Raw genomic sequence first — 9114 nt, 5'->3', positions numbered from 1 at the left:
TTATATTTTCCTTTATGTTGTGGACAGACAAGCATTCACAAAAAAAGTCTAACTGGTTTCAGATTCCTGCATTGCAGAGGTTTGGACTAAATGACTCTTGAGATCCCTTCCAACTCTACAATTCTATGATTCTGTGAGGATCCTGAAGGACAGAGCTGGCCTAGCAAACTCAGTTCCCCTTCCTGATCTGTAAAAATGCAAATAAGGGCCTGCCTACCACACGTTTCCCTTTCTATTTTTAAGAATGAAAATGTTGCAATGAGCTTTAGACTAGAGAAGACTGCTGTGGACCAGCAGATGGCGCCTCATCCTAGAGCAAGAGACAAATTCACCCATATCTACACGTGTCGAAAACTGCTTGGTCTGTGTAAGTGGCTTCTCTGTTTGGCAGTAACTAGAACACAGGGTATTAGCACCATAGTAAACAATTGTGAATGTTTCAAACAACACAACTGTTAAGATATTGCAATGCAGGACAGTATGACCAAATCACCAAATGTGCTCATCATATACCATTGTAAAGAAAGATATAATGGGCGTTATTTTTTGTGCAAGGAGAATGACTTCTACTTGTGCAACAGGACTTCATCTTCCCACTCTCCTCCTTCCATGCATACTCTGCCATGCTCAAATCTGCTCTAAAGGGTTGGGGGAACCCTAGAACAAATTTAGGGGGGCTTCAGGGAGGGAAAAGAGAGGAGTAACATTCCATTGTGCAAGGAAAAATCCTTGTGCTGATGGAGGTTCGCATTAGTTCTGTATGGATGGAATGCAAATAATATAAACCACAAAATACCACCAACATTATACTGCCAGGGTATCAGCTTCTGTTTAGTTGCACCTGTTGTATGCTGAGAGTAGTAATCTTACTGAGAGTAGGTAATCTTTCTGGGAGAGAGGGGGGAAACAAACTCTCTGAGGTAGATTAATGTTCCACTAATCCATGTCTAGGTTTTTCCCCTTTTACTGTTCCTTCTGGGAACTGATGTGAGTTATTCAAGTGGGAAGGAAGTTATCTCCAGGATGTGCCTTAAGCAACCTAGAACCAGCATTTTACCTTTTGCTTACGCCCAATGTCTTTGAACTACTTCATGCCACACTGTTGTGTGATCATCACCCTTCAGGATGATATAGCTGACAGAAGTGAGAACAATGTGTCACCCAACTGTTGTGTCCCCAAATACTCGGTTCTGCTATGGGGGCTGTTGGGGTGCAACTCTCAGCTTGCATGCCACACACTATGAAACGCAGGCATCCTTTGGACATCACAGAACACTGGTGCACAAGTCCTGCAATATCTGTAGCAGTACTACCTGGGCTGCAAGTACACCTTGCCTGTGATGTCAGAAGGATGTCAGGAGATACTGACATTGGATTCTACACTGTTTCCTTGGCACCAGCCAGCAAGGGCCTTGGATCTCTGCTGTTGCAAGGGATCCTGGAGTGCGTCTTATGGCCCGTGTGACATGCTCAGCCTCTTATCAGCAAAGTGTTCCACAAAGCAAAAATCCCATGGAAGAACCAGCCACTGTAGTGAAGAAGTGGGCATGTCCCATGTCTACCCATGGGTGGGTTTATATTTAGTAGCTCTGTCCCCTCTTTACCAACCAAGCCCAGATATCTCATATGGTTGGTTCTTCTCTAAAACCCATGGGAAGTTCTTAATATTTAGGTCTTCGTAAAGGGTCAAGAAATATAAGGGAAGCAGGGGTACCGAGCTCTGGAATGCAGAGGCTGCTTTAGTAAAGAAAGGTAGACACATCTGTTTCTTGAAAGAATAAACCAGATGAAAAGGAATGATAAGCCGTGGATATAGCAGGCAGCTATCCCTGGAGGTAAAGGACTTGGCTAGGCCAAATCGCACCACGGCTCCATGAATAAGTGATGCGCTGTGCTGGGTTACCCAGGTAACCAGCTGTTTCTGGTGCTAATGCCATTTAGAGGCCTTTCAGCATTGGTGTTTTTTCTCCAACATGTTTATTTTCTGCTGACCACATTTACTGCAGTGGTTCCATAGGGGGGTGGAAAGAGGCCATGTGGTTGGGTAGATCCCATAGGCCAGATCTGCCTTTTGAGAACACAGGGTATTAATATGCTTTGCAGCTCAGCGATGGGGATTCATGAACATTATATTCTAGCTGGCCTATCTAGTATGTTCATTGATCACTCATTTAAGATCCATAGAGGAAGTGTTAACAAGCTGGGACCCAGGTCCCTTAAGGACTTCCCACTCCCATATGAGCTTGCCCCATAAATTTAAGAATCACAAAGGATCCTTTTCCAGGTCCCAATTGCTGTCAGAGGTGAAGCAAGTGGTGGATTGATATAGGGCCTTTTTTGGTTGTGGCACCTCAGCTCTCTCCCTAGGAAGGATTAGACCAGGCATCGAATTTGATTTCATGATGCTCGCCACACTTCTCTGAGCAGGCAGAAGTTCCAGTGTGAAAGTAGCTACCCAACAACAGCCAAGGTCCCTTGCTCTCACATCAGATCTTCAGGGTGACAGTGAGGATACAGAGCCTAAGATACAGAGCCTAAACTTAGCTGAACTAGATGGGTCATTGCATGATTCACTCTAGGCTCTTATGTTCATAGCTGTGGTGATGTAGCAGGGTGGGGAGAGGCACATCTGGAAAGTAGCAGTCCCTCTGATGTCGGTGTTTATGTTTGTGGGCAATTCTTTGTTACCACCACAACCACCTATCCTTCTGTTGTTTTCCTGCTAGGCTCAAAAGCTAGTTTCAACCAGTAGCATCTGCTAATGGTGTTATTTCCCCATAGTTTTGATTGTATAGCGATGATGTATAGAGATTTGATTGCATGCGCTGCTTAGGAACTGGTAGCAATTCCTATACAGTAGGTGTGCCCTTAATCTGTAACACAAGGATCTGATAAGCTATTATAAGATTATTGCTACCAACAAAGAGCCCCATCTACAAAGCTCAGGGTCCAATTAGGTTTTGCATTTCTGTTTGCATACCAAATGGCCTCAAAGCTGGCAAGTATAGCTTGACAAGGAGTGAGATGCATCTATTAAAGCAAGTGCCAGAGCATATCGTCATGCAATTCGGCAAGAACATGTGTGAGAGTGTTACTAGGGAAACGATGGAACATATGAAACAATATAAAACCTGTTTCATATTACAGCACATAAGACACAGATATTCAGGGCAGTTGACTGCTTTTTCTTTCTATAAGAGATCTCAGTAAGGGATCTGTTTGTATGGGGTGGGATTCATCATAAAGTCCTGTTCCTTCAGCATGGGCTCATATTTAGGATTGTGCTAACCATTCAAAGAGGGACACAGGTGGTGCTGTGGGTTAAACCACAGAGCCCAGGACTTGCTGATCAGAAGGTCGGAGGTTCGAATCCCCATGATGGGGTGAGCTCCCGTTGCTCGGTCCCTGCTCCTGCCAACCTAGCAGTTCGAAAGCATGTCAAAGTGCAAGTAGATAAATAGGCACCGCTCTGGCGGGAAGGTAAACGTCATTTCCGTGTGCTGCTCTGGTTCGCCAGAAGCAGCTTAGTCATGCTGTCCACATGATCCGGTAGCTGTACACCAGCTCCCTTGGCCAGTAAAGTGAGATGAGCGCCACAACCCCAGAGTCGTCCACAACTGGACCTAACTGTCAGGGGTCTCTTTTGGTTAAAAGGGAAGCTCACTGCAAGGGGACTGGGAAGGAGACAACCGGGGGGGGGGGGGGCGGGACCGGGACCAGAGCACATCTGGATGTAAATACTGTTCCTCTGCACAGCATTCTTTTTAAAGGGGTGTGAATCCCATTGTAAGGGAGTGTCAATCCAGTTACCCAGCAACAGGGAGGAGTTTTTTCCTTCTCTCCTTCCTCCACAGCAACCTGAGATCTTTTCCACTGATTGCAAGCTAACAAAATGCAGCAAAGAGCTTCCAGAAGTATCATTTCAGGATTATTGCAGATGGTAGGCAGGGTTTCTGCCATGCCCTACACCAGCAATATATTTTTCTCTCCCTCCCTCTTGTGTTACTTTTTTTAAAAACAGGAAGCCTGAGGAATAGAGTCCTGTGAAACTCAGAAGCCAGCTCACTGGGATCTTTTTTTTTTAAAGGATTCTTACTAAAAGTGTAATGACAATGTCCCTGTAAGGATTTCTTCTTCAAATCAACCAATATAACCTCCTGCATTTTTGTTCCCTTTACAGGCAATCTCACCATTATAAGGAAGGAGGGGCTTGACTTCATCTCTGCCTTCCCAGCGTTTCCATGGGAACAGTAGCAAGCTGGAGGAGCATATTCTGAATTTCACAGCCTGCCACAAAGCTGCTCTGCTTCACCTAGGCAGACGCAGCCTGGATCCTCTGCAAGAAAGAGGGACAGGCTTTGTCCTTAAGCACCCTGAGATGAAATCACTTGCGCACAAACTGAGACTGAGAAATGAGGACAGCTGGGCAGGGTTCATTCGCTAAGCTGTCTACATGAGATGTTTCCCTAGAATCTCCATATTTTAAATAATTCACATTTGTTTGTGTGCATTTAAAAAAAAAGGGTTTGTTGTTATTGAAATATTGTACTGTTTCACTTTTGGTGGCTTGGGGAAACGTGCTTTGTGTCTGAAAACACAGCAAAAGTGGAAATGCCATTGCAATTACCCATTGCACTAACATTTCTGAAGTGCTTTGATGGCATTGTCCCTCCTTGCCACTGTCCCTTCCTGTCATTCACAGGTGCCCTCCACAAGTGGGGAACCTGTGATCCTCCAGATGCTGTTGAACTCCAACTCCCATCAGCCCCAGACAGCATGGACATTGATCAGGGATGATTGGAACTGTAGTCCAACAGCTCTGTGTTTGTTAGCTCTGTGATGGTTAAACTACAATTCTTTGGGAGAAGCCATGAGCTTTAAATATATGGTGTGTAGAACTCAGGAGGAGGAGGGTGGGGAGAAAACTAGAATTAATTGACTCTGCCTGCCATTGGCTCTGGCTCCACCTACTGTTGCCCACCTTGCGTTCTGCCTCATCAGCCCCAATGGGCACCAGCTGCCATACTGGTGTCTCCCTGACAAATATCCTGTGTAAAGTTAGCCTGGGGACCATAATCTGGTCACTTGAATGCACTTTGAATGGTTAGGTAAAGGTAAAGGGACTAGAGCAACTTCAGACATTACATGAGACCAGTGGTGCCATCATGGCAGAACTTGGGGGCACGAGAGGGAATAAGTTGGAGGTCCCCAAATACAGAGGTGGAATCTGGCTTACCCCATTTTGGAGTAAGACTCATTCACCTTTAAAATGGGGAGACCCTTAAGACCGTTCCAAGCCTAAAATTGCCTAACTGCTTGATACATGGGAACATGCAAGGAACCCACTCTTCCTATTGCTTATCACCAGAACTTATCACCAGAAACACAGCCTTTGCATCCTGCCAACTTGGGAGACGTTCAAGCTGGACAGGAAGTGCAGGGAATCTGCTTATCTGCTTCCTCAATGCCAAGCTTACATTCTAAGCCACCGTAATCAAATTTCACGCTGATGTGCTTATGTCAAAGTAGCACTGGTTGAGTGGTGGCCATTGGGGCTGGCAGGGCAGAAGACAAGGAGCCCAACAGTAGGTGGAGCCAGAGCCAAGGACAGGCAGAGCCAACTAATTCTTGTTTTCTCCCCATCCTCTTCCCTGCTGAGGGCTACAAGGGCAATGTTGAAGCTAAGGAGGAGGAAGCTGACAGCTGGCACCACCCTGGACAGATGGTAGGTAAGAAGGCAGGCTGGTGGGAGCTGGCTGAAGGCAGGTGGTGGTGGGTGGACTAGCCCCCGCTGCAGAGTAGTTGCTACAGCTCTACCACACATTAATGAGTAATATCCAAATAAATAGGATCCCAGGGCCTACTCAGCCCATAGAGGAAACCAAGCAACTGCTTGTACTCTGCCTTTGAGAGAAAACTGCTGCCTGTAGTTTTGGAGTAAATGCACAGAAGCATTTTAGAAGCTCATGGAGGGAGATGGGATTCCTTACATTCCAAGGGAGAACCTTTTGATGTCTACCAGCTGCTCAGGACACACACATTCCAGTATATATATCTTGGGGAAGAAGAAGGGGAAGGAAAGATGTGGCAGACATAAAAAAATGAAAGTAATGTTACAGTCTTAATAATTCAATATGCTATTACTATGCTGTTTGGTATACAATAAAGCACAGCATTGTGGAGATGGCTGCAAATTTTAAATTTGGCAGCAGAAAACAAACTTGAACTAGTCCTGGGCAGAAAAATACAATGAACTCAAGCAAAAGTAAAGCTGATATGATGTCTATGCCTGGGGTTTCCAGCATAGTGCAAATGGGAGCAACCGTGCCCACAATTACTAACTTGGTAACTGCAAAGTGCCTGACCGCCACTCCTGCCCCCTGCTCCCTTCTTGACTTCATCATGAAAACTGCATAGAATGAAGGAGGGATTTTGAACACTGCCAAACATGGGTGTAGCCGGGGGGGGGCAGAGAGGGGCAGCTGCTCCCCAATCAATAAAAACACACAGCAAACTGAGATTCTGCCCCAACCCCAACGAAAGGTCTGTCTCCCCCCAACAAAAATCCTGGCTACACCCATGCTGCCAAGTGCAAGTTCCATTCAAACAAGCAACCAGGAGCACACTCTTAGCTATGCACTCACGATTGTTCCTTTGCAGCAGGGCTTGGGTATGGTGCTGTTGAAATTTGGCTTTCAGCAGGGATCAGCTCCACTCAGGAGAACCCAAGTTGATTCCAGTGGGGCTTGGATTTAAATTCAGCGCCAAATGCATTTGACAGAGATGGGCTCTACTCAGGAGTTCCTGTGAACTCCCAAGTGGAACCAGTCCCAACAGAGCTTGTATTGGGTGCCAAATTTAAAAGGTGCCAAATGCATAGTGCAAATAGGTGCAATTGTGCTCGCAGGGACTTGCTTGGTATCTGCTGGTTGAAAAGGGACAATCAGGAGTGCACTCGAGTCCCAAATTGCTCCTTTGCAGCTGCAGATTTACCTCTTACACCATATGACATCAGGTGTGGGACAGGTGGGCACGGCTAGGAAAGATGGTCTCATGAGCCATTTGAGGAATTCTGGTGGTTTGGCTCATGGATTGGGGGTTCCTCATGTCCTGCCTTTTGGCTCCACCCGAAGAAGACAACATCCCTGCTTTCTGCCAGACATGAAAGGTGCCTCTGTATGTACAGCTGTATGCATATAGAGCTTCCATATGTCTAGTAACCCTGTGTGATGTAGAGGCATCACCAGCATGCCATTCCTTAGCTGGTGTATGCTGGGAATATTGCCCTGTGGATGCTGGAGAATGGCTGTCAGAATTGTTACATTCTCTGTAGTTAGTAGTGCTGTCATTTTACACTCGACTTTTCTGCTGGGGGTACATAGTCTGCTGACATTATGCTTAGTTGGACCATTGGACTGATTGGCTATTAGGTTACTTAGAAACCTGCCAGGTTTGATAGATGGAAAGGGGACTATTTTGCGCTAAGGGCTCATGTGGCAGCGTAGTTACCTAGGTTCCTTCAAAGGAAATGAAAATGATATGATGGGGAGAATTTATCGATCTCACTCAGGGTTATAAAACATTCTGGTTGAAAAGGCAAGTGCTGAGCTTTTAGGTACAGCCTACTGAATTTTTGCTCCTTCAGTCTGTTACTGCAAATTCCTGCTCTTTCAGTGTCTACTTATGGACTGTACTAAGCCCCATAGGACTTCTACATAAGTGCAACCTGGGGCAAGTTGTCCCTAATTGTCCTCAACACTTTCTGGGTAGATCTACTACTTGTTGGACTGTGTTGGCCCAATGTGATCAAGTCCCAATGTGATCAAGGGGATTTATTTCTTAGTGCATAGGATTACAAAGACAAACAAACCCTTGGTTGTTTTGTGTGTGTGTGTGTGTGTGTGTGTGTGTGTGTGTGTGTGTTTTGCATATCAGGCTGCTGCTAAACTCATAGGAACGAGCCGGTAAAAAGAAAGCTGGCAGTTCAGCTGATGTCATGAAGTCTAGAAAGGTGCCTTAGGTTGTACAATAAGGCAAATGAGCATAAGCCAGGTCCTAACTTCAGCTTGGGAAAACTGGAACTCCTAGTGCTGATTTTAATTGGACTTTCTCCTTCCTACCTCCTAACAAGCCGAATCTCAAACTGTTCCAAACAAGTTCATCAAAAATGCTGTATGTTTTTCTTTCCCCCTCCTAAAACAACCCTGTGATTTAGGTTAGACTGAGCGATAGCAGTTTGCAGAAGGTCACCAGCGAGCTTCATGGCTGTAGAAACTGGAACATGAGTCCTTGGAGTCCTGACTCAGAAAAGGAACAGGAACCTGTGGTCCTCCATATGTTATCGGACTAGGTAAAGGTAAAGGTACCCCTGCCCGTACGGGCCAGTCGTGTCCGACTCTAGGGTTGTGCGCTCATCTCACTTAAGAGGCCGGGAGCCAGCGCTGTCCGGAGACACTTCCGGGTCACGTGGTCAGCGTGACATCGCTGCTCTGGCGAGCCGGCACCAGCGCAGCTCACGGAAACGCCGTTTACCTTCCCGCTATAAAGCGGTACCTATTTATCTACTTGCACTTAGGGGTGCTTTCGAACTGCTAGGTGGGCAGGAGCTGGGACCGAAAGACGGGAGCTCACCCCGCCACGGGGATTCGAACTGCCGACCATGCGATCGGCAAGTCCTAGGCGCTGAGGTTTTACCCACAGCGCCACCCGCATCCCTGTTATCGGACTACAACTCCCATAATTCCTGACCACTGGCCATGCTGTCTGGAGAGCCGCAGGTTCCCCATTCCTGAAGTCTTAGCACACTTCCTTTTCTTTCAGCATTTTCCACCATCACGTTTTTGAACATATCTCTGCAAATGTGACAACCACAAACTTTCTCTTTATTTTGAATAGAATATGAGGTTTTCTAATAAGCTACAACAATAGTGGTTATACATGACCCACACATTACTCTTTCATGTTTTTCATGGGCAATGTACAGGACAAGTTACGTAAATTGATCGCTTCCAGCCTACAAATTGACCATTCTAGACCAAAGAAAAGTCTTCACAGCAGGATGCCTGCCCGGCCCCGGACCACTTTCATTCATAACCACATATCTGAGAGGGAGAC

The sequence above is a fragment of the Podarcis muralis genome, chromosome 3 (assembly GCF_964188315.1).
Source record: "Podarcis muralis chromosome 3, rPodMur119.hap1.1, whole genome shotgun sequence".
NCBI lineage: Eukaryota > Metazoa > Chordata > Lepidosauria > Squamata > Lacertidae > Podarcis > Podarcis muralis.
This window is presented reverse-complemented; position numbering follows the sequence as displayed.